The 27296-nt window shown below is 44.6% G+C and overlaps 1 protein-coding gene across 1 annotated transcript in view; it reads left to right on the top strand.

The window, feature by feature from the left end:
- Positions 1 to 27296, top strand: part of IL10RB (interleukin 10 receptor subunit beta) — a 219040-nt gene that overhangs the window by 142419 nt on the left and 49325 nt on the right. The gene's annotated exons all lie outside the window — the stretch shown is intronic.

Genomic DNA, 27296 nt, shown 5'->3' with positions numbered 1-27296 from the left:
AACCCTAAGGGACAGACTGAAGATCAGGCAGGCTCCAAGGCCTGGAAGACAGAAGACTGAAGGCACAAGGTGGGTCTGGAAGGGCTTCCTCTGCCCATGCTGGGGCTCCCCAGGGGCAGGAAGACCAGCAAGCGTCCCCATTCTCCGTCGGCGTCGATTGCACCGACTACGGCGTTGAGAGGGATGACTGCAGTCTGTTCCCCGTCTCCCCAGAGCTCTGGGTTGAAGCGGCGTCGACGCTCGGCGTCGAGTGAACTGAATAGACTGCCGTCGAAGTCACCGTTGACGATTTCGTTGTCGGCGTCGTCGTCGAGTATTCGACGTCGAGAAGTGACCCGGCGTAGGCGCTCGCCGTCGAGGCGACACCGCTTTTCGCCGTCGGCGAAGAGAAGAAGGTCATCGTCGAGGGGATCCTCGACGCCGAGGAGGCGTTCAGCGTCGAGGAGACGCTCGCCGTCGAGACGAAGATCGCCGTCGAGGCGAAGGTCGCCGTCGAGGCGAAGTTCACCGTCGAGGCGAAGGTCGCCGTCGAGGCGAAGGTCACCATCGAGATGAAGGCGTTCGACGTCATGGAAGAGGCGTTCGGCGTCGAGAAGGAGACGCTCGCCGTCGAGGGGCCGACGCTCGCCGTCGGGTCGACGTTCTTCGACGCCAGAGAGGTGCAGAAGGAGTTCTGGCGCCAGGAGTCAGTCGAGCAGGCGGCAGGTGCCTATGGGGGATTGTCCAATGCCCCAGCCTAGGAAAGAAGGCGGATCACCCGGCTCGGTGTATTCCGAAGTGTTTACGCCTTCTAGGCCAAAGTCGGTTACTTCCCCTCCTCCATTGCCCAGGGGGCCACCGCCGCGGGCTCCCACCCCGCCTCCACTTCCACCTCCTCCTCAACCTCAACCTCAGCTTCCGGCTGACAGACCTCCTCCGGTTCCTCCGAGGACAGCGTCGCTGCCTCGATTCCCGACGCCCCCTAAGGGTACCCCTCGGCCGAGGGCCCCTGCCGGGCCAAAGTCGCCCGCTCCGGTGAAGCCGGCTGAGCGCCCGAAGCCAAGGAGATCGCGATCTCGCTCGGATCGGAGGGGGAGATCTCGGAGTCGTCACAGGTCCTCAACGAGATCGAGATGGCGTCACAGGAGGAGACGGTCACGGTCCCACACGGATTCCTCCGGGACCAGAACCTATTCACCGACCTTGTCGGAATCCCCGGGGACGAGGTATCGCCGGTGGACGACATCAGCACGTTCCAGGATGTTCTCCTGAGGGGTGCAGCAAAGTTGGGTATCACGGTAACGGTGCCTACTCCAACGACATCCGCGATTTTCGAGACACTGCATAAAAAACACCTGTCTCGACCTTTACTACCCCTAGTGCCGGGGCTGGTAGAGTCTGCAGAGGAGTTGTTTCTCACCCCTGCGGTGACGAAGTCCGCTCCCTCGCGGCTCCTTAAGAAGTACAGGGCCCCGGATTCTGACCCTGCCTTTCTTCGGATGGATCCTACTCCGGATTCTGTCATAGTGACGGCAGCTAGGAAGCAACATGCCACCTCCCCCTCCTCTACTGTACCTCCGGATAAGGAGAGCCGCTGAATTGACTCGCAGGCAGAAAGGTCTGTGGGACGGCCTCTACTGCTATGAAGGCGGCCAGCGCTGCGGCTTTGCTAGGGCGGTACTATCGTGCCCTATGGGAGTCCCTACAGCAGTTCGCTGAGTTCCTTCCCCGGGAGAAAAAGGAAGACTTTCAACAGGTCCTGAAGGAGGGGATGCTGGTGTCGAACCAGCTCATCAGCGCGGCTGCGGCTACGTCCCTTCTGGCTGCACACGGGTACTGTCATGTTATCAACCAGCGGCGCCACGCGTGGCTTCGGCTTACGTCACTCAAGCCGGAAGCTCAGCAGTGGGTGGCCAATCTGCCTTTCTCGGGTGAAACCCTGTTTGGCAAACATGCGGATGACGAAATGGCCCACATGAAGGCGGAGGCGGAGACCCTGACGGCGGTCGGGCTGGAAAAGCCCAAAGAGAAGAAGACCTACCGCCCGTTCCAGAGACGGTTCGGGGGTCAAGGCCGTGGGCATGGTCAAGGCCGTGGGCATGGACAGACTTCAGGACAGCAGCAACAACAGCAGCAGCAGTTCCGGAAGCCCTTCCAGAAGCGCCAGAAGGGTAGAGGTGGCCAGCAGTCAGCGGCAGCGAACAAAGGCCCGGCTGGGTCTCGACCCTAAGTGGTTACTTCCCCTACATCCGTTACCCGCTCCGGTGGGGGGTAGCGTTCAATTTTTTCTGGCAGAGTGGAGTAAAATTACTCAGGACAAGTGGGTGCTGAATATTGTTTGCAATGGATACAGTCTTGGTTTCACCAGCCCGCCTCCATCAATTCCACCGGTCAGCTCGCAGTTTCAACTGCGCGAGCTCCAGGCGGAGGCCGATATCCTGTTAAGGAAAAGGGCGATAGACGACGTACCTCTGTCTCAAAGAGGAAGAGGTCTGTACTCCCGGTTCTTTCTGGTTCGCAAGAAGGACAAGAACGAGTTCAGGCCCATTCTGGATTTGTGACAAGCAAACAAGTGGATTCGCAGAGAGAAGTTTTGCATGCTGTTGTTGCATCAGATTTATCCTCAGCTGCAACAGGGAGACTGGCTCTGCACTATAGACCTACAGGATGCGTACTTCCATGTGCCCATTGCACACAAACACAGGAAGTTCCTGCGATTCCAAGTCGGCACCAATCATTATCAGTACACAGTACTGCCATTCGGGCTGAAGTCTGCGCCCAGAACATTCTCGAAGTGCATAGCAATGGTAGCTGCACACCTGAGGAATAACAAGGTATTTGTCTACCCTTACCTGGACGATTGGTTGATAAAGGCCTCCTCCTTCTCGGAAGCTCAAGCGCACTTCCAGAAGACGTGCGTTCTCTTGAACAAGCTGGGGTTGCACATCACCATGTCCAAGTCTGTCCCGACTCCGGTCCAGTGCATTCAGTACTTGGGAGCCTCCGTCAATACGCTGTCAGCAAGCGTGTCTCCTTCGGAGGAGAGACGATTATCACTCCTTCGGAAGGCTCAGGCTCTTATGCCCGCTCCATCTACAACAGTGAGGACGGTGTCTCCTCTACTGGGATCGATGGCCTCTTGTATCTTCCTCACACCACATGCACGGCTGCACATGAGACCATTGCAGGAGTGCTTGGAGGATCAGTGGGATCAGAGGAAAGAATCTTGGGACGACAGGATACGGCTGTCTCTACATGCTCTTCAGTCTCTTAAGTGGTGGTGTTCGGCGGAGAATCTCCTGAGAGGGGTTCCCTTTCACAAGGACATTCCCATGCAGACTATCGTGACGGATGCGTCTCTCCACGGCTGGGGGGCGCACTCCGGAGACTTACAGATTCAAGGGACATGTTCCCCGCGGAGTACACGTACCACATCAATTTCCTGGAACTCAGAGCTGTTCACTTGGCACTGAAGGCCTTTCATCCGTCCTTCCGGACCACCTATCTGCTTGTTCAGACGGACAATACGACCACGATGTATTACCTCAACAAGCAGGGGGGGGTCGAGATCGCGCACTCTGTCGCAGGAGGCGCAGGCGATCTGGCACTGGCTTCTAGCCAGAGGGCTGACGATAACGGCTACCCATCTACCAGGTGTGCAGAATGTTCAGGCAGACGCACTGAGCAGACAGGAAAACCACGAATGGGTCATAAACAACGAAGTACTAAGAGAAGTATTCGCAAGGTGGGGGACTCCAGACGTAGATCTGTTCGCCACCGCCGAAAACAGCAAATGCCGAGACTTCGCCTCCGGGTACTACCAGCCGGGGACGCTGGGGAATGCGTTAAGGATCAACTGGTTGAACAGCTTTCTGTACGCTTTTCCACCCATTCCCCTGATTCCGGCGGTGCTCATCAAACTGTCCCAGTCCAGGGCGCGGATGTTCCTGATTGCCCCGGAATGGCCCAGATAGTGGTGGTTCACGGACCTGCTTCATCGGTCTCTCCTTCTTCACAAGCGGCTGCCGTGCAGGCCGGACCTTCTCACGAAGTTCGGGGGCAGATGTTGCACCCCAACCTCTCGTCTTTGAGTTTGGCCGCATGGCTCCTGAGATAGTGCATTATGGCCATCTGAATCTACCAGAAGATTGCATGGACATACTGAAGGAGGCTAAGCGACCTTCCACTAGGACTTCTTATGCTTACAAGTGGAAGAGGTTTTGCATCTGGTGCAAGTCCAAGAACTATGACCCAACGACGTGTAAGGAAGATGTCATCCTTCCGTATCTACTACATCTGGCGCAGTCTGGCCTTAATGTCCATTCCATTAAGGTTCATCTGGCTGCAATGACTGCCTACAGGAAATGCCCTTCACAGACTTCCTTCTTTCAGATCCCTGTAATCAAAGATTTTTTGGAAGTCTTGAAGAAAGTGTTCCCTCCTGTCCGGCTTCGTTCGCCTTCATGGGAATTGAATGTGGTGCTGTCCAGATTGATGAAGGAGCCTTTTGAACCTATCCATAAGGCTTTGTTGCAGCACCTTTCCTGGAAGGCGGCGTTCCTCGTGGCCATTACATCGGCCCGCAGGGTGAGTGAAATTCAGGCGTTGTGTTGCCAAGAACCTTATACTGTATTTCATGCTGCTAAGGTTGTTATGCGTACTCACCCTAAATTTCTTCCAAAAGTTATATCTGATTTTCATGTTAACCAGACCATAACTTTACCTACGTTTTTTCAGAATCCTTCCTCTCCAGTGGAAAGGTCCCTGCATTCCCTGGATGTCAGGAGGGTGTTGAAATTTTATCTGGATAAAACCAAGGATATTCGTAGGTCAGACCAATTGTTTATCAATTATGGATCAGTCAGGACGGGTCTTGCTACCTCTAAACAGTCCATCTCAAGGTGGATTGTGTCCTCCATACAATTGTGTTACCAAAAGGCTAATAAGACCTGAGGGGGTAAACCTAAGGCTCATTCCACCAGGGGCAAAGCTGCCACGACTGCTTTGCTCCGTAATGTTCCAATTGCAGAAATCTGCAAGGCGGCCACTTGGAAGTCGGTCCATACCTTTGCTAAGCATTACTGCCTGGACACTGATGCCAGGGCAGACGCTCAGGTTGGGCAGGCTTCGCTGCGAAATCTGTTCGCACAGTAGTGGTGTTATTTCTCTTTTCTCCACTGCCGCTTTGATGTGGGGATGGGCTTGCCATTATATTCACTAGATTATGACTATACACAGAGATCCCCTACTACAGAAGGAGTAGTCTCTGTCCTGTAACTCCAGTTCTGTAGTAGGGGTATCTCTAGTATAGTCATAAGCGCCCGCCCTCCTCCCTGGTGGAGAGAGATATTCTTGTAAGAAATGCTACAGGTCTGGCGTGTTACACCTTCAAAAAGAACTGAAAGTAAAAGGGACCTGCAGTGCATTATGGGATACTGTGAGACTTCTGGAAAGTTCTCTTAAAGGCACAGTATCCTGTTCTGAGCCACATAATGGCAGCCTATGGGGCTTGTCTGTCCACTTCTTCCTCTCTATCATTCCAAAGGGTTTTGCTGTTAAAGGCAAGGTTTTTCTCTTAGAAAACCCTGGGCAGGCTGTGCTGTTTGTGGATTTTGGTGGAATTTCTAGTTGAAGTACTGGACAGTGTAGCCTGTGGATATAGGCTGCATTATCTGTCTTTAAATTCTCTCTTAAGTGTCGATGCAGTTCTGCATGGTTTGACAGCTTAAGAGATTATTTTTGATTGCTCCGGGGTCCACGCACATGGGCGGGACTATTCACTAGATTATGACTATAACAGAGATATCCCTACTACAGAACTGGAGTTACAGGACAGAAACTACTCCATGAGATGGACAAGTCAATAAATGTACACTGGTACAAAGTTGAGAGCCATTACAGCTAACAACCTGTTGCTAAGCACAGACTCTGTTAAGGTGGCTGTAAGAAATTGGGTTATTAATTGAGAGGGGTGACAGCCCCACTCAAGTAACAAAAACAATCCTTTTCACGGTAATTCACAAAAGTCACTAAATAAACCTGTGCTTAACTCTTGTTCAAAAGCAGTCAGGCTTAACTTAAATGCAATGTGTAAAGTATTTATGCAGCACTCAAGCAGGTATAAGGAGATAACACAACGCAAGAAAAATCTCAAACCAATTCAGAGAAAGAAAGGACATGTTAATCAATAAAATGACATCAAAAGTAACCCTGGGAGGTGAACTCTGTTCCGCTTGTGGAGTTTGCAGAGTTTTCTGCACTCCGTGTTACGTGGAGTTCCGAAAAACAACGGTCTGTGGAGTGGAGTTTTTTCCTTGCTCGCAGTCGTCAAAGTCAAGTTGGTGAGCACAAGTGAGGAAAATCCACCTCCCAGCGAGATTTTTCCTCGTTCGCGATCGTCAACTTAAAGTTGGCGAGTCCGAGCGTGGAAAATCAACCTCCCGGTCAGATTTCTCAACACGGCAGTTCGATTTCTCATTGCGAGTGGTCGTGTATGCTCGAGACTGCTCGCGCTGAGAAACCATCCGTTCACATTGAGAAATCCGCCCCTCGAGTTAAAAATCTACTCGAGTTGCAGAAAGGAAGCAGCACCCGCTCGCAATGTGCATGTTGCCATTCGCGTTGATGGCACAGTGCGGACAAACACCCAGCTCTGAAGATCACTGCAAACAGCATTTATCTAACGCACTGCGCTGCTTGCGGAGCTCCACATAGCGTGGCAGAGATTTTTTGGCACTTTGCGAGGAACTCCGTGAACTCTGCCCAGGTATTATCAAAACAGGAAAAACGCAGTCAATAGAACCGGAATTATGGGATTTTAATGTTTAGGTAAAAGAGTGCTAAAAAGGACAAGTGCCTAGCAAAAAAAATTAATGTGTCCTCATGTAATGCAATTGGTGCTATGTAAAGCGCTCTGATACCCGATTCGGGTCAAGTTCACGCTATATAAAACTCTGTAAAATAAAATGAAAAAGAAATGTTCCAATTGCGGTTATCTGGTCACTCTGGACCAAATCAAAGTAAAAAATGAAGGCCGCCTGCTATGAAGTGCTGGTCAAATACAGAGAGCAGGTTTGTCCCAGTTGAAAGTTTACCTTCCAACGTAGTCAAGTTTCAAATGAGAAGCTCCCCTCAACAGGGTCTTCAATGGACAGGCTTCAGGCTGGATCCGTAGAGGGGCTCATCTCGCGGGGGGTTGCTGAAGTCCCAGGCCCCGGTCGGAACTTTGAGATAGTGTTGTGGTCATTGCTGGCGCAAAGAGCTGGTTGTTGATTGAAACTTCACGTTGGCAAGAAACGCAGGAGGTTGTTAATTTGATGCAACGAAGTTCGGGGCCTGTGTACGGGAAGGTCTCATTGGCATGTCAGATGCGGTTCCTGCATTGATCTTGCTGAAATCAGTTTGCATGTGCGAGGATACCGGGGATGGTTCTTTTTGATACGAAGAGCCCAGAATCACAGGCTTTAAAGTTTAATCATTGGTAAGTACATGCTAACACCAGCCAAGAGTCCAGGGCCTGGGAAGGGTCTGGGCAGGCCCAGTTGCTGTTAGGCAGATGCAGGGAAGCCTTTAGAAGTTTGTTGTATTACAGCCAACTGACCCATTTAGTCACTTCTGGAATACTGGGTACATGTTGAGCAGGTCTAGTCTTCATTCAGGCTTCAGAAAGCAGGGTACTTTTTTAGGTCTCGCCTGCGTTGCAGCGCATGCACTGTTTCGCCTTGGCGAGATCTATTGTCGTTGCTTTTGTGTACGTCTTTTCTGGAAGCGGGGTTGGTGTCCGTCCTGTCTCCCTTAGGCTCCGTCCACTCAGCGAGGCTGTCTTCCCACCAAGCCGTTGTAATCTGCAGTTTCGATTGTTAAACATCTCTCTCCAAGGCAGGCTCTCATGGTGACTTTCACTTTGCCGAACGCTGTTGCAGGCAGGACGCGCTCACAGTGAGACAGATACAGAGCACTTCAAATACGGCATTCCCGATGCCACACTTGAAAAAAATTATTGCTTGTTTAATTATTTTGCTGAGCGCTTGTTCATTTCAGCAGCCTGCCGCCTGACGTGGTATTATGGCGGGCGTGCTTTTCTTGTGTTTGTGGTTTTCACGCTAGCGTGCATACCCCGTTCAATATGTAAAGTGGCGTGGCGCCTGCTACAGGGACACTGCGCTCAGTTTATTCTTTTTTCCTCGCACTTCGTTGTCAGTTCATTTTTGCACCCTCCTCCCCCACCCCGCACTCACTTTGCGCATTTTCGCAAAAGGATTTCACACTACACTGCCTGCTATTGACAGGATCATGGCGTGGCACCCGCTACAGGGACACTGCGCTCAGTTTATTTTTTTTCTCCCCCTCGCACTTCGTTGGCAGTGCTTTTTTGCACCCCCTCCCCGGCACTCACTTCGCGCATTTTGACAAAAGGATTTCACACTACACTGCCTGCTATTGACAGGAACATAAATGCCAGTACCGGATACTACTTCACTATTTTTTAGAAAAGACCTATATGAAAGAAAGCATAAAGGTCTGTTTTTTGTTTACGTCACTAGTTTATTTATTTATTTTAGCACTAGTGGAAAATTTTATTTTCTAGAACAACCAACTTAGTTATGGTGTATATGCAATTCGATCAAGGAAAATTACAAAAATATATATATATACACATTATTCATATTGTACAACACAATTTGCAAAATTTACAATACATCCAACCTTACACACTGGCCAAATCATTCATCCATCCACAGTCGTACAAAACAACAGTACAAATCCTAAGGGTCTAATGTCAAAAAAATGTATACTTTTGTGGTTCCTATGTACATATATACAATTGCACGTGATATATTTGAAACGTAATGAGATTCATAGGGATTAATCCTATTAATACATCCTATTTCTGATAACTATTTTAATTTTGACAGAAGAATCCTAAAACCGGGTCGACGCGTTTCGAACTCCCCAATGCGGAGTTCTCCTCAGGACCAACAATCTATATCAAAGTATTTAATGTCATGTCATGTGTTTTCAACATTTGTTTTTCAAACCGGGACCAGCGCGCCTGAAGTTTAATCGCACGCGGCCGATAATGACTGATGTTGTCTCCTCTCTGGTGTATTAGCGTGGTGTGCGCAGTTCGAAACGCGTCGACCCGGTTTTAGGGTTCTTCTGTCAAAATTAACAGTTATCAGAAATAGGATGTATTAATAGAATTAATCCCTATGAATCTCATTAAGTTTCAAATATATCACGTGCAATTGTATATATGTACATAGGAACCACAAAAGTATACTTTTTTTGACATTAGACCCTTAGGATTTGTACTGTTGTTTTGTACGACTGTGGATGGATGAATGATTTGGCCAGTGTGTAAGGTTGGATGTATTGTTAATTTTGCAAATTGTATTGTACAATATGAATAATGTGTATATATATATTTTTTTGTCATTTTCCTTGATCGAATTGCATATACACCATAACTAAGTTGGTTGTTCTAGAAAATAAAATTTTCCACTAGTGCTAAAATAAATAAATAAACTAGTGACGTAAACAAAAAACGGACCTTTATGCTTTCTTTCATATAGGTCTTTTCTAAAAATAGTGAAGTAGTATCCGGTACTGGCATTTGTTTTGTTGTTTACTTAGCTTGGGCTCAGCCTTACTGGTTCGGAGTCACGACCCTGTGTCGTTGTTTCAGGCATTGACAGGAACATGGCATGGCGCCCACTACAGGGACACCGCGCTCAGTATATGATTTTTTTTCTCCCTCTCGCACTTCGTTGTCAGTGCATTTTCGCAGACCCCTCCCGCCCCGCACTCACTTCTCCGTGCATTTTCGCAAAAGGATTTCACACTACACTGCCTGCTATTGACAGGATCAGCCCAAACGCATCTGGGATTGTAGGGCAGGATCACTACCAGAAGGGCCAGGATGCTCTGGGACAGCTTCCCCTCCTGCAGTACGGAGGGGCCTCGTGCCTGGCTCTCAGCTTTGCCTGCAGATGGTGTGTCGCGTGCTGGAGACATGCTAGTCCAAGGAAAGCAACATACGGGGACGTCTCAGGGTTTGTATGTGTGTACGCTTGTTATCTTGAAGTGTGCATTCGTGTATGGGGTGCTGGGAGTGTGTTTATCCCTACGATTATGCTTACTTGTCAGCCTTCTCCAATCACAAGTTTCTAATTACAGCTCACCTATCACTGCCTATCCACCCTTACTCACGCAACTCCTCTGCACCGCCCCTCCCCCTCCCCACGGGTTTCCTGTCTTGGACAGCAGACGCTGCCCACATCTGCCTGCCACATGGTGGCTGCTCTCAGCAGGACTCCTCGTGACCCACTTCCACTTCCAGGCGACCCTTTGATGTGTAGCCTCGGCAGTGGGGGGCAGCGGGAGGGGTGCTGCACAGTGTCTGATACGAGCCACATCACACACTGACTCTTAATGACTTGGTGCAACGCGAATGACCACAGGATGGATGCTGACACCGACACAGACAGAGTAGGTGGTTCCAGACACAGGCTCTGTGCATAGAAAGTGACCACAGGTTGGTGGGTCGGAACCGGTACAGAAAGGACCGAACAGGGTCAGTGGCTTCAGGAGAGAGTCTATAACAGAGGACAGAGTCCATGACCACAGGCTGGAGATTGAAACCGGAGCACGGTAATCCCAAAAAGGTACATAATGACCAGTTCCAGCGTTAGTGACCACAGCAAAGAGACTGAAACCGATAATGTAGGTGGGTTTAATATACCGTATACTGATGAGGCCATGGGCAGAGATGCAGATCGCCGTCACGGACAGATGTCACATGCAGCAAAGTAATGTCCTGTAGCAAAGGGTCGGTGCCGCAGGAGACGACATGTACTTAAACCGCCCCAGACTGCGCCGGGGGACTAATACAGGCACACAACAACCAAGCCCAAGACAGATCACGGGTAAGACACTGACATTGAGGGTGGTACTGCAGCCAGGAGGACAACGATATGTGTTTTATTGCTGTATTTAGTTATTAATGCACTTATATATAGCGTGGACATTACCCAGAGTTGCTAAAGCGCTTTATAGTAGCACTACAGCAAAGCCAGTGATTTCAATAGATGTTTATAAAGCGCCAAGAACGGACATTCTTATGGCGCTGCTTCGAGCAGAATGCGGGTACTTTGCTGTGTGTGCTGGACAGAGGTCGGTGAAGCGACCCACAGTGTTGACACAATGATCAAAACCAATGCACTCTGAGCGCGCTCCTGTGTCTTCACATTCCTGCCCATTGACGCCCAGAGAGAAGTGAAGATGTCCCGGGCCCCCTCTCTCGGCTTTTCACCCCTTCACTGCGGCGGCTATTCCGCCGCAGTGCTAAGGGAGCGGGGCGGAAATGTGGCGGGCGCGTCATGGCCCGCCCCGCTCAATAGAACGCTCAGCGCAGGCACGGAATTCGCGCCGCGCATGAGCGGCGAGCGGGCCATGACGGAACCGCTCCATCATCAGCATAGCGCACCCGCAGCTGATGACGGAGCAGTTCCGTCATCAGCATGCAACGGGTTAATTAGTGGTCCCCTTTGAGGTAGTGCTGCTGTTTCAGGCCGCGCTGTTTACGGCCCATTACCTCACGGCCTCTAGGCCCAGCCAGTGAGCGGCAGCACAGAATGCTCATTGTCTGCTCCCAAAGAAGGCTGTCCTGCCTGCACCTCACTCCTGCCCTCACAGTTAATAGGAATTTGAGCACTTCATGTGTGCCATAATATGCCCCCTCACCGAGTTCGCCCTGCGTGGCAGACTCATGCGTGATGCCCCCCCCCCCAAACAAGCATTTGCAATGCGATACGTCTCGCATTTACGCGACTTTAAGCTATTGGTATTGTAAATCACAATGCCTTTTATTTATGTTTTAAAATACAAAAACATTGTCATTTACAATGTCAATAGCTCAAATTAATGTAAATGCGAGACCTATTGCATTGCAAATGCTTGTCTTCTGAGTCTCCACAGGTCAAGGAGTGTGGTGCCGCGGCCAGGGCGACTGACGCAGGAATCTGGGGACCACGGTTCGATCCCCGGCTCCGGCGGCAGGTTAGCCCAGCACCATGTGACTCTGGGCAATAGCTCGCTTAATCTTCCCGACGGCCCCCAGCGCCTAGAGACCCTTACGGGTGATTGTGCGCTTTACAAATGTGGACTTTACTTTTACTTTTTACTTTTTTTTTTTAACTTTCTGAACAGAGGTTCTGAAGGTGCCACTTTAATACCCAGTGCCAGCCAGTGTGTAGGGAACAGAAGGCAGGCAGGCCCAGGTGTAAGCTGCAATTTCCAGTGACAGTGCAGGCTACTCTTTGAAGCTCAGGAAAGGATGAGTACAACGCAACAGGCCATTCTCTTTAGGAGGAAAACACCATTCCTCACACCCAAGTCCCTTGTGTCACCTGCCTGTAAGGAATATACATGACCCCACAGGAGAGCCATTAATGCTCATGTGAACCTGGACACTGGCACAAAGTCATATTTCGTTTAGGCGGAAAAATGCCAACTTTCTGAAAGTCTCTGAATAATAATTTAAAATCTGACTTTACCATTAAAGGGGATTTTTAAGTAGAAGTGAAATGAGTGGAAGAGGTATTTCTGTAGCTGGTCTAGTACTGAAGTTATCACTTAATACCTCGAATATGGTAACCCCCTGTTACTCTATGGGAGTGCTAGCCTTTGTGCAGCGAAAAACGACTTTAAGTGTTTTTCACTACCAGGACATGTAAAACGAAATTACATATGTTCTCCTTTTTAAATACCATGCACCCTGCCATAGGCTATTAGGATCTACATTAGGGGTAACATATAAATATTAAAAAAATATGGTTAAGCTTGGCAATAGGTTTATTTTTCCTGGTCCAAATGGCAGTTTAAAGCTGAACTACAGGCTGCAGTGGCAAGCCTGAGACATGTTTCACGGTGCTGTTTTAAAGGGTTGTAGCATTTCATTTACAGTCCCTTGATACATTTTTTATAATTTTCTAGGAACTTTCAAGTAAATTTAAATGTGTCAATTAGGTGTATGCCACTTTTACCATGTTTGGGAGGGAGAGCAGAAGCACTTTACCACTGCTTAGCAGGAGTAAAGTGCACAGAGTCGTAGTGACAACAAATGAGTTTAGCCAAAATAGGGTAGTGAAGTAAACAATCTGGAGGAATACCATGCAAAAGATCGTCATCTCCAACAGTGGTCTTATATACTGTCTCTACCCCAAGTGCCTCAGTAGTGAACTGGTAGCAAGAAGTGGGTATCAATCAAATAGTAATCAAGTGTTCTTACTCCTTTTAGGTCCCACTGTCACATTAACCACAATCCCCATCCCTAACTCCTCCTATGCCTGATTCCCTGTCTTCACCTGGCCTGAATCCTGGCAACAGCTATGTTTTATTTTGGAAAAGATTTCTAGTAGCCATAGCATACCTTGTTGCAAGCACCTATGTCTCAGGCCCTCGTGTTTCTTAGGTGCTAAGTGTACATTGTTATACCTAGCATTTGCCACTGGCCTTGTAAATACCTACTTCCCCTGTTGCCACACTGCCCCTTTAAGAAAAATCTGCTTCCTACCACCCCTGGGTAGAATAGCTGCCTAGCAACAACTTCTTATATTGGTGCCAGTCCCTTCTTCTAAGCCCCACTTGGTGAAATTCACTCTGTCATTTGAAACGAGGAGCTGCCACATCACACAATCTCTCCCCACCAGGCAGGTACTATTCTACGCATCTCAAAGCCAAGTCCTACTCCACAGATGGAGCCACAAGTTGGATCAATAATATGGGCAACCTCCCGGAACAAGGGCAACTGAGATGCGCACCCATCAGTGTTGTTTGCACTAGGCCTGTAAAAAGGAGAAGTAGAAGAAATCACCAGCAAGTGTCACTGTACAGGAGCCTTATCCAACAAGGAAATCAAACAATCCCAATGTCTGGAATCAGTTTCTCAACTGAAGAGAAGGAAAAAATGTTTCATGAGGGGTTAATAATTGGGAGTTTCGGAGGTATGCCTCCATCATGGTAAGGTTTGGTGCCACACGTTTATGTTTCATTTTTTAGCAGTTACAGATTTCCATGACTATCTGAGTTCCTGCTTATGAGCAGGCAGCGCTAATTGGAATTTATGACCCTCTGTATTGGCTAGACAGTTAATTGTCAGCAGCACATTGTAGCGGCGGACTAGGAAAAGGCAGGAGTCGTGTTTTTGTGATTCCGGTATTTATTCGTTCATACAATGAATCGGTACAGGTCTTTCTGGTCGTTACTCTGCGGGGAGATCGGCTCCGCTCAGCTCGGGTCTTCCTGAGTATTCCCTCCTCCTTCCTCCGGGCGGGGCTCCTCCTTCTTCGGGATCCCGGAGGCTCCGTGCTGTCCACCCTCGCCGGCACCGAAAAGGGAAACAGAAGAGAGGCGGGTATCAGTAATACACTAAATTACTTTCAATGATGCACAGGGAAGGGGCCGTGGGGGAATCACCCAGTGCTGCCACCCCCGTCAGGGACACACCCTTACTATACTATGGAGGGAAGTGGAGGTGAGGGTAACCCGGGTTCGTACCAGCGTACTTAACCCAAACTAAGTGAGGCGCCTTGCTCTCCTTTTACACCACCCCAGGAAGCGGTCACGCACCTCTGTGAGCCGTACCCCTCCTGGCGTACGGCTGGGCGGATCGTCGTGTTGGCCTCCGGGCGGGTCCTTCTGGTCCGCTGCTCTCCAATCCGCTCCCGTCGTCTCGGGGATGTCCGCTGTATTCCCGGCAGTCCGACGTCTTCTCTGGTCCGGGGTCGGTGTTTCCTCCTCCTCCGCTAGGCTCACTTCGCTGATCCACCGTCCGCTGTCGATCCACGCCTTCCTCACGTCGCCTCGTCCTCCACTTCTCCGCTCGTCCTCGCTGCTTCCCGCCACTCCGCTCTCCTTCTCACTGACCTCTCCTCCGGTGTAATAACACACCTGGGGCTGTTCGGAGTCGTCTTTTATCCAAGGATCCGGCTCCTCCTCCAACATACCTTCGGTCCAGTTAAAGGGCCCGTCATCTTCGTCGTCCCAGCTGTATCTATCGGGTCCAGACCCGTTGCTGAATGCGGGGGCTGTGGAGAGAGGAGGGGGGGGTCACACAAGGTCAGTTCGCGCCCTAGAGCGGGGCGCGCATGAGGGTCCCGGTTACACACATGTACTGTACAGAGATTTTATTGTGGTGTTTGTGGATGGATTACACTTAATTTGGTCAATTTTCTAAACACAGTGAACAGAGGAACAAAGCAACAAGGTGAACTGAACTGATGTAAGATTTATGATGATTACTCCACCTCTCTATAGCACCAAGACTGTGTGAGAGTAATAATTACCATTTCTTTCTTCCCTCACTCAAATGACCAGGTCAGATATGGATATACCACTTTGTTTCAGGAGTGGCATCCATCTAAATCAGGGTGGTGCTTAGTAAAAAAAAAAAAGAATGAAAACCATCAGTAGCTATAGCATTTCAAGATTGCTACTACCATGGGGAAAGAGGCCTGCCATTCTAAGATGGCTACCATCCATACAACATTGGCATCCCTTTCTAAGTTGGCCATAACCAGAGTGACTTAGCCATCAGATTCTTGGATGCCCATTACCAGATCAGACTGCCCAAGGACTCTTCCAGTAATAGATTCTGACCTCTTCCTTTCCCTGGACCATAAAAATACCAAAATGTCGTTATTTTAGGTGATCTTAATGTGCATAACAATCAGGCTAGGGAACCCGGGACTCAACTATTAGGCCATGAATTTGTGATGGTCAGAACTTCTCTTACCAACTTTGGTTCACTGAGATGGTTCCCCAATTCGGTTCTTGAATGTTCTGATATTTCGAGTTAAGGGCGACCCTTTCCGGTAGGCACGGTTCTGCCGACGATATAACGTCAGAGCAGACTGTGCCTTCCAGAAGGATTCCTAAAGAAGAAAAACTCTCAATGTTAAAAATCTCTTACCTTACTGGAGGTGGAGACTCCTGGAATGGAAGGGGAGAAAGAGATGACCAAGAATAAGGCGAGAGGATACCAGCAAGGAGAATGAACATGAAGACATGAGCTCAAGGCAAGAACAGAAGGCTTCAAGGAAAACCAGACAGGAACAGGAAGCCAAAATACACCAGACAGGAGCAGAATGCACCAACAGGAGCAAGAACACACCAGCAAGAGCAAGGAGCGAGTGTTGCAACCCAAGGAACTGAAAGGTTCAGCCCCTTATATACTCATAGGCAGGAAGTGATGTAACAGGAAGTAAGTAGTCACCATCTTGGATAGGGGAAGAGTAGTGAAAAGAATAGGAAAGGTTGCCATCTTAGAATGGTGCAACAAAAACCCTCCCAAAGTCTTCTGGAACAAGACTGTGGAATCAAGGGAAGAAGATGACCCCCACGCAGAAGAATAGACATCAGCATGTTTTCAATATTATTCACCAAGGATAAGGTAGGATAATCAGTACCCCAGCAAAGCATCGATATTGGAAGCCGCAGTTCCAATACTGGAGCTGTGGCATTCCTAAAATAACAAACACCCTACAATGGGCCATGGCATGCCCAACACAGAAAAGAATTAGGCATCGCGGAATGCACCTGCGCCGCCAAAACAGCAACAGTGGGCCTCTGCATAGAACCCCTGTACACCCCAGAAGAAGAGGAAGGCAGCAGCAGTAGTAAAGCATTTATTAAATGGCGTAACCCCGTAGGACCACTGGACCCGGGTAGACAAAGGTACAAAAAAAATGGTCACAGTGGCTGGCTGCTTATATTTTTATGTACATAAAACTAAATTCAAAACCATTAAGTCATTCAAAACGTCACAGCACATAATGATGATTTACTGTGATCTAATATTGAACCACAGAAAATGAATCAATCAAAACATATGAATATGAAATAAATCAACATTGGTACACATCGGTGCTCAGAAAGGGAGGGAAGGGGTGAGTGCTCAGGGAAAGTTAGTTGATTACATGAAGGAACGGAGAGGCAATGTGGTTCAAAATACATCCAAATAGTTTAGAACCAATCCGGTCTTTAAATCGACCAAACAATATACGAAATAAACATAACACTCTAGGCACAGATAAACACGTCTCTGTTACCCACGTTTGAAATTGATACAAATATGTCAACGTTTCGACCCCTGTTGTCATAAAGGCTGGGTTACATTGGTGCTGAATGGCCTCATGGTGTTATAAAGGAACTCTTGCTCGAAATGGTCCATAAACAATATTGCCAAATTTGGGGCGAAGGTGGCTCCCATGGCAACTCCCTTCGCTTGAAGGGGGTATTCCCCTTGGAACATGAAAAGTTCTTCCTCATGGCAATTTCCAACAGTTGGAGAATGAACTCCGTAGGGATCAAAGAGGGTTGCATCCTTCTGTCCAATGCCTTGCGTATCACCTTCAGTGCCGGGCCTTGCGGAATGCTCATGTATAAAGACTATCCATGGTTACCAAGATCTGTGTGTAAGGCATACCGTTAACCCATTTAATGACAGCCAGATTTTTTTGTGCTGTTCCCCAATAGTAATTACCACTTAGTAAAAATATTTTCCCAATAATATCTTATCTCTATTAAAGTCACCTAACTTTAGATTATTTGCTTTTAGATGTTCCATCTCCTCCCACATTATCTCTTTGAGTCCTGATGAAGACCCCTTAATAAGGATGAAGAAGCCTTTATGACAACAGGGGTCGAAACGTTGACATATTTGTATCAATTTCAAACGTGGGCAACAGAGATGTGTTTATCTCTGCGTAGAGTGGTATGTTTATTTCGTATATTGTTTCGTCGATTTAAAGACTGGATTGGTCCTAAACTATTTGGATGTATTTTGAACCACATTGCCTTTCCGTTCCTTCACGTAATCACCCAACTTTCTCTGAGCACTCACCCCCTCCCTCCCTTTCTGAGCACCGATGTGTACCAATGTTGATTTATTTCATATTCATATGTTTGGATTGATTCCTTTTCTATTAAATCACAGTAAATCATCATTCTGTGCTGTGACGTTTTGAATGACTTAATGGTTTTGAATGTAGTTTAAAGTACATAAATCTATAGGCAGTCAGCCACTGTGACCGGTTTTCTTGTACCGCAGTAGGAAAGCAGGCAGCATCAGCATCGCAGGCTGAACCACGACCCGTGGTGCAACAGAATCCCTTTGCAATGCCTCAGTTCATTCACTACCCTACTCACATAAAAGCTAACATCTTCAATCACATTTGGAATGAAAGCCTATTAACTATGATTAATGATATTTTAGCCTTACACTGGTCTTCTCATAAATTGATTCATTTCAGTTTTGTTTTATTTGGATATCAGCACCAGGATCACTGACATAATATCGACTACAAAAATATAGGCATTTAAAATATTGACTCCAAAATATCGACTACAAAAATATCGAAGTCCTATCTACAAACAGGTAAGTACAAAAATATCTAATCAAAAATATCGTTTAAAAATATGTACTTTGTAAAAATATCGAATGTATTAAAATTTATGTAAAATTAAGAAAATATTAAAAATAAATAACTAAAATATACTTAAAAATACTCAAATAACCTAAATTATTAAATAATTAATTTAAGTTATATAAAAAAATAATTTTTTATTTGTTAAAACATATATATATATATTAACATAATATTAATAAAAAATATACAATATTATTACGGTAGCATAGCAAGAGTGTTAAAAGAGTGTTAAAATTACTATTCCCACTCCAATGAGTGCAACAGTAGGGAAAGCGTTGGATAGCGTAGCGGTAAAAATTACTATTCCGACTCCATGAGTGCAACAGTAGGGAAAGCGTTGGATAGCGTAGGGGGGGAAATTACTATTCCCACTCCAAAGAGTGCAACAGTAGGGAAAGCGTTGGATAGCGTAGGGGTAAAAATTACTATTCACCCTCCAGTGTGTGCAACAGTAGGGAAAGCGTTGGATAGCGTAGGGGTAAAAATGACTATTCCCACTCCAGTGGGTGCAACAGTAGGGAACGCGTTGGATAGCGTAGGGGTAAAAATTACTATTCCATCTCCAAAGAGTGCAACAGTAGGGAAAGCGTTGGGTAAAAATGAATACCAATAAATACATTTACATATTTAATTAATTATAATTAAATTACTTCCCACCCTATTCCCCTATAAACCCACAACCCGCTACAGAATTAAATTACGCAAAAATTAAAAAAACAAAATTCATTAATTAAAATAAATTATAACATAAATACACACTTTTCACACATATAATAACATAAAAAACACCATAAAAAATTCGATATTATTAAAAATTCGATAATTCTAATAACCTATATTATATACTTTGATATTTTAACTTTCTATATTTTTAACATTCGATATTACATTACTTACCTTAAAAACGATATTTTTGATGTCTATATTCTGTCCATTCGATATTTTGTCCATTCTATATTTTGAACTCGATATTATGTCCATTCGATATTTTTTACTCGATATTTTGACTGTTTACCCAGCACCACTCTAACTACATCTGCTTTACCTAAACTAGAGGCTCATGGGTTTGGCCAGATTAATTAACCTGAATCTCTTAAAGCTGTAAATCTAGCTTTAAAAGAAAATGTACACCAGAGTCCTATATTTTCCACGGTAGAGGTAACACTTGATTTTTTCAACAGAGCCTTACTTAATGCTGTAGACTAATTGATTCCATGCTCCTCAGTGAGTTCATGTAAAATCAGACAATCGTTTCTTTGGTTTAATGATAATCTGAGAAATACAAGATTGAAAACTTGCCAATTGGAAAGGTAATGGTGTTCATCTTATGAGGGAGGTGCACATTAGTTATATGCCCAACAAAATGACGAGTGTGAAATATTTCATGCTAAGTCTGCATTTCTCAACAAAAAACTGATATTGTCAACGAAAGATCTGTTTTGCTCTGTTCAATCACTTATTGTGCTCCATTGTTCTGTGGTTAATATTATATTGCCTCAAACCTTTGGTGATGAATTGGCTAATTTATTTGTTAATTTGTTTATGAAGATACCAAAAAATCCATGAGGGAACTATATACTCAGGGACTACTCAGGTGGTTATACTTTACTTAACCATTTGGATTTACAGAGCTCTTCATTATCACCAATATTTTTTTACATCTGTGTTTTGCCTATGTCATCCCTTATAAAATCCTTTATCTACTGAGCCATTAATTATGTATATGATACCCAGATTATGTTTTGTCTTGATCAACGTTCTCCCAGTTCTGCAGTAATTGTACCCAAAGGTGTTTTAGTTGTACAGTACTGGATGTCCTATAATGTCATACAATTAAGTATCAGCAAAATAGAATTGCTGCTTAAGGGACAAAATCCTGGTAGGTGGTCCAATTTTCTTTGGCCTTCACAGCTCAGTCCTCCTTCCTCAGCAGAGGCGGTCAAATCACTTGGTGTGATTGTGGACTCACAGCTATCTATGGCTACTCACATAAAGCCCTTTTCTGTGTATTGCTTCTATTAAGTGAATGTTTAGAAAAAAGCTTTACAATATTATCTTGTTTATGCCCATGGTCAAGTGATTGCTTCATGTGTTCTGTCTAGATGGACTGATTGCAATTACCTCTCTGTTAGCCTTCCTGAATATTTGCTTTGGCAACTGCACCAATTTCAAAACTTTGCAGTCAGGATTGCGTTTACGCTGAAAAGATGTATTCATGTAACAAAGACTCAACTCCTCTTTTTACTGGCTGGCTGTGAAAGAGACTTTCCTTTAAGGCACTTTGCCTTATGCAATAAAGCATTTTATGGGCTGAAAAGTCCACTTTTGCTTCTTGTTGTCAGGTTTATTCCCCTGTGAGGAATGTTCAATCTTATCACTCCATGCATTTTCCTTCTTTATAAGTAGGTAAGTCATGGATAGGTGGAAAATATTGGCTTTATGTGGACGTCAGTGTGGAATGCTCTGCCGATAAGTCTTGAGTCTATTTCATTGCATCTTTGCGTCAGGAAAGCTTTAAAAACTTTTCTATTTTACTAAATTGTTATATCCCTCTCTACTGTATATAATCTCTATTTTAGACTTGTGTTACAACCAAGATGACTTTTTAGGAAAAACAACTGTGCTTTATATGTTTCCTTTTCATTCATTCATTCCAGTGGTTCTCATTTTCTTTGCAATACATTTCATACTGGAATGACTTCCCCGATTCCTGTAATTATTCATTATTGGGGTCTTTGGTTTTCTTCCTATCGTGTTCCTGTTCATCCTTGTACTTCAAGGAGTTCCATCTATATTATCAGGGGTACACCTAACCGGCTTGCTAGTGAATGTTTCAGGGTGGTGCCTTTTGTATGTGAGAACTATTGAGGTACTCTAGGAAGTCAGGGTAACCATGCTGCTAATTGATTCTTTGCAGTCCCATGAGGGATGATAGATATGGCTCACAGAAAAATAAACTAAGGGTGAAGGAAAGACCAACAAAGTGGAGAAAGTACAACTAGTGAAGGCACCAGCGGTAGTACAATACTGACCAGCCATTCCAGTAGCCTATAACATATTCAGTGGTATTTTAGATTTCAACACTGAGCACTGTCAGTGATGCAGGAGTATACTTCAACCCCTTCTCAAGAAAGTTTGGGGAGAAAAGGGTGACAGTAGTTAGAAAATAGCTTTGTCCAGCATCTACAAAATAGTTTTTAAGTGCTCTTGTAAGAGGAATAACTAAATAAATCATTTAGTATGAATAGACAAAAAGAACTTCACACCCTCATAGCCCAGCTGAGGCACAACCCCAAATTAGTGAATGCAAACAATTAAAAGGTACCCCAACCGTATGTGAATGTTGAAGTCTAAGTAAACAGATCTTAAGACATCTCTCTCCTGTAATCAGCACGATAGGGGGCATTCAATGAATTCATGTGTGTAATAACGTGAATGATTGAACACACACAGACAAATACACACACACACAAATTAAAATCGAAGATGGATATAAAATAAAAAACTTGATTTCACAAAGTGATAGATGTGGGCCTGTTAAAGTACGTAAAATACAGGAGGATGGAAACATTCAAAATAGACCAAATAGAGGCAGCAGGGACATCAAGAACCTGTTAGCCAGTCCAATAGCCTGGACATTGAAAGAAGTCCCAAGGCTGAAAAATTCCAAACTAATTCAGTCACTACACTGACAAAATCCATCCAGATTATCGATTGAGGTCAGTTTCATGAGGAATTTTGCCCAAGCTGGACATACTGAAAAGAACCAACATGAGATTGCCCGTGCTCCATAAATTGAGTAATTTGCTCACTATATTCCCTGATTCTTTTAATCTCTTTTGTTTGCTCTTTATCTTTTACATCCTATTTTATCATATGCTTATCCTGGTCAACTGCTAATAAACCTTGAACATTTGACCAAGAAGTGGGGAGAGAAGAAGGCTCATCCTGAAAGTAGTGCATAAGGCTCTTAATACAGGAATTCAAAATGTCCAAACAACTAGATTCTAACAGCAATAGATATGTTTGCTGTGCACATTGTGTTCCATTATGGCTGCCAGATGTGCCAAATGCTGTAAAGATATTTGCTTTGGTGGAAGCGACTTCAATGAAATGGCCTCAGAGGTAGGATTTCCAATGAACATACCTGATTGCTAGAAGAGTGACCGCTGTGGTAAATTAATTTATCAGTATTTAATCTTTTCACGTTAGTATGGCAATACCAGGGATTGCTCCTCAGTAGTCAGTGACCAGTGGAGGATGGTAAGTGTCAATTAAATTGACGCTTTTGGAGCCCAGAACTTGATGCTCCCACTTAATTTATTTGCATTAATAACATTTTGATTTATTTTTTAGATAGCATTTGTCAATCTTGGCCATTACTAACATATGTTCCTAAACTGTCTGCACCCTTTAGTGAAAATGATTATGTTGCCAGCCTTCTGTGTTTGGGTATTAAGTTGGATCAAAGTTTTGACCAAAACTAAATTCACGTTAGCAACATTGCTTATCATGTTTATTTTAAACATCTACCTAAAATGCTTTATGAATTGAAAGCATTTATTGTGTAGCCTAGGCAGACCGGATACCAAGATCGATCACAAATATTTCCAAGTGTTAAGAGAAACATATTACATAACAATAATTATACTCTTATTATATGGGTAGAAAGGTCTAATTTTAACATCTAAAAAGTCCATGTAGCTGTACGCAACAACTGGATACTTTACCCTCGGCCCTCATTGTGTCCAAACAAGGTCGAGGCCCATCTGCATTTGTTATCAGGTGGGCGTTTTTTATGACTCCATGACTAAGCCCACATTCTTCTTCCTTAAAAGGATCTATGAATTGTTTTATGATCTTCCAAGAAATGTATATAATGGCCAATAAATATCGATTGTACTTTGAGACATACACCAACTCTGCAACTGCTCTCCCAGTCGAAGTGTTTGATTAAAACAACAGTTTTTGTTTTGCCAAACGGGTCTTGTCTTTGTTTTTTCAAAGTAAATTCACGTTCGAGCTACATACAAAGGACTTAGGGAAAGTCTACAGAAATGTACATATGGAAACATTGGCTAAGCCTAGCACAAGGTGCACCAGGGTTCGCACTCAGTTTAGAAGTAGATATGACAAGTTTTATTTTCAAATGTTACGTTAGAATCCTGACATATTGGAAACATCATACATATTTACAGCAGGTGAGGCCTTTACTTGGTACACTGTTAAAAAAATACCTAGATAGTAATACAGGCGAACCCTGGTAATGAAAACTTGAATTTATTAATTTGTAGGGTGTGTTTGAGGTCAACACCTGCCACTGGTTCTTGCTCCTTGTCACAGGAGGGATACAAAGTTACAAGATAACATGAGTTACACACACTTCTGAGACAAACCTTGGGTATAGCGCACCCTGAGTTTTGTGTTATAATTCTTAGACACAATTAGTAAACTTTTCCCTCACTTAGATAGCTGGGCATTTTTTGTGCTGGTTCTGAAGAAACGCAAAGTTACCTTGACAGGCAGATGGGGTGTGATACGCGTAGACTGCTTGTAGATCAAAGAACAACTGAGGTTTAATTGGTCCCTTTTATAAATCTTGTTGTAGGACACTACATGATTTATTAAAGATTAAGCTCAGTGCTTTCTACTGACAATATTAAAGTATTGTCACAACTCCCACTGTATCCTTTATTGCTCTCCCCCATGGCATACAAGCAATCTCCTCCCAAACTGCCCAATGATGAAGCATGCCGTCTAGGTGGTTGAGAGCTCTCTCATTCTGGCATAGAATACCCTTAGCATCAGTGGAACAAGATACAAAATAATGAATGGAATATCTTGGAATGTCTCATATTTGGACATAGGATTACGTGTGTGGAAGTACATGTGACAGACCAGATCAAGTTCCCTTCATCCTCTTTGTGTAGAATTGAATCCCCAATTGCTCCATCGTGCCCCCCACACTCATGCTTGTCAGAATCGTGAGTACCTGGTTTCGCATTCCAGTTCAGCACTAAAAAGTACAATCAGGTTTATTTTATTACTGCCCGCCTGATTGCAACAAAAATCCTGCTAAAATTGTTCTTGGCCTGCTGGTCTCTTTGAGTGTCTGCTACTTCTTTATTCTTTTATTAGAGACATTTTTGTTTTTTTGAGCATCATGGGCCCACACACATAAAACTCACACTCTTGACTTTATTCAGTATACAAATGTCCCCCTGCAGCAGCCTGTCATCTTGTGTGACCATTATCTAATGTTGTTTCCATTACACCACCCAGAAGCTGCTCTGTAGGCACAACATCGCTCATTCACTTTTTACAAAGAAACTGGTCCTCAAATTAAGGAAAATGAATTGAAAGATACCTAGCTACCATTGTGAAGGGCATAGCCTAGGGAAATGTACACTTTGAATAGGTTTTTGGGGAATTTGCATCTACAGTGAAGGAACAGATTATCCATTTTATGGTTCCATGCAAAACCTGCACTCATAATGCTGCTTGGTTCATTGCAGAGTTAAAACAAAATATGGAGCAACAGAACTAAATGGTGCTATAAAGTACCTTCTGATTTAGGATGAATGTCTTAACTTTCTCAAATTACACAAAAGGCCAACTTGATGGCCAAAAATAATCCTTTTGTGACTCTGAAATTTTAGCAGTCTAGCAACCAACCCTATTCAAAATAATCTCATGTGCCTTGAACTCTAATAAATGCTCCACTGATGTTACTTTGTGCAAAGATTAGTGAAACAAATTAAAGACATTCTTTATAGACAAAATTAACAGATAGATATGGGGAGCTTTGACCGGCACTCATCAAATTGAGAAAAATCTTGCCAAACTACATTAGTTTTTAATATGAAGATATTACGTCCTTTCTTGCCACACTTAAATGCACCAACTCCTTATTGACCTTGGTCCTCCCTCGTTGTTGAAGTACCTGGTTACTTCATTCTATATGCATTCTATCCGATAGAAAATCATATGTGACCAAACAGCTGAAAGAATGTCCAGTAATACCACTCCTGAAGAAAGATAATATTTCCACTTTTGATTGATAATTCTAACCGCAGATTCCTCGCCCAGGGGCCCGAATGCGGTCTGCATGTTACAGTTATACACACACTCTTTGGAACATGACCAGAGAGATCTTGAAGGCTGTCCCTGACAAATTCAGAGTAGCCTTTGTCTAAATGGTACAGGACTGCGAAATATGTATTACTTATCAATCCTTGATTTAATGGACTGTGTGTGATGTGCCGTGGGCACTCCTGTGATATAGCATTGTGCCTGGATGGGCTACTATGTTTTGTGCAGCAAAAATCCCACGGCAATCTTGCTTTGGAAAATCTAGGAAATGTGGCACCATTACCTCTGATTACCATAACCCTGATTTCCGCTAAAGGTCAATGGATCCTTGCCACCGTTTATGACCAGGGAGCTTCTACATAAGCATGAGCAATTCATAAAATGCAGATGGGTGGAGGATCTGCAGATTTTATACGTCATCTCTCAGACAGGCAAAGTTCCTTCCCACAGTACATTCTGCATCTTATTTAATAAAATTTCATCTTCTAACCTTCCTTTTAAAAGAGACATTTTATTTCTAACTACACACATAACATGACCTGCAAAAGAACATTTTTTAATTGAGCAAGAAACATTAAACTTGGTAATGCACTTTTAAAATACATGATTTTCTTCTCCCACTTAAAGCAAATAATTAAATGAGGCTTTGTTCAACATTTCCAGCAACTACAGAGATAAAACTCAGACCAAGGTCACAGCTGTAAATCATGCCACTGTTCTCACAAGGAGATCAAAACATTCCTTTGCTTATCTTTAAGGTCGACAGAAACTAATAGAGCAAGCGGAATCACAAGCTGGTTCTGTTTTCTAAATTATAAAATGTTGTTCTAATTCAAATGTAAGTAATTTTCTACTAATGCACATTTACCAGTTTTCACAAGTTAGAGTCACATTTTCATAGTGAGAACAACATCTAACTGAACACATTTACATTAATCTTTGAATTACTTGCACATAAATTGCTAAATAAGTAAATTGCTAAATAAAAGTGTTTGGCTGAAGTCTGTGAATTTCAAGATCTCATGTTTTCACTCTGTGGCACAGAAATGTGTGTGTCACCCTTCAAATGCAGTAAAGAAAGCATATATTTAGGCTCTTTCAATCCTCCCTCTGATGATTTAAATCATCACACCTCTGAAGATTTGTAATCATCACTCCAAGTTCATTCCACACCTCAGACCAACCAGATCATATATAGCCAAACTCAAATGGTTCAGTGCAGAGTTCTGTTAGTAGCTTCTTAGAACAGTTAGTTTTCACAGAACAGTTCTTTTTTTTTTTTTCATTGAGCAATACATGTTTTTTTCAGCTTTTGACAGTTCTCAGTCATTGTTTCAGCTTTGCTCAGATCTCTTTTTGTCTTAAGCTTGAAATCAGGGTGGCTTACACAGTTCATTTGTTGTGACGTTCAGTGGTTTGTCCATGCAACATGACCATTTAGGTACTGGATATCTCAGACAGAGCACCATTGATCTTTTGGACTTTCTCAATCCAAGACTTCCACCATCGCCTTCACTTTGTTCTAATTCAGACGTTTCAGCAATGAGTGCAAATGTTTTTTCAGGGGACAACTGAAGACTTTTTGTGTACCCCTTTAGCCAGCTTTCTTCCACTCCCACTCGTGGGCCCACAGCACTAGTTCTTTCATTAGAGGCTGGACCTGGCTCTTTCACCACCTCGACACCCATTTCATCCGAGCCAATTTCCACTTCTTGCTTTTCGAGTCCCACCTCG

The sequence above is a fragment of the Lissotriton helveticus genome, chromosome 8 (assembly GCF_964261635.1).
Source record: "Lissotriton helveticus chromosome 8, aLisHel1.1, whole genome shotgun sequence".
Lineage (NCBI taxonomy): Eukaryota > Metazoa > Chordata > Amphibia > Caudata > Salamandridae > Lissotriton > Lissotriton helveticus.
The sequence above is the reverse complement of the archived record's forward strand: the minus strand, read 5'-3'. Positions and strand labels throughout refer to the sequence as shown.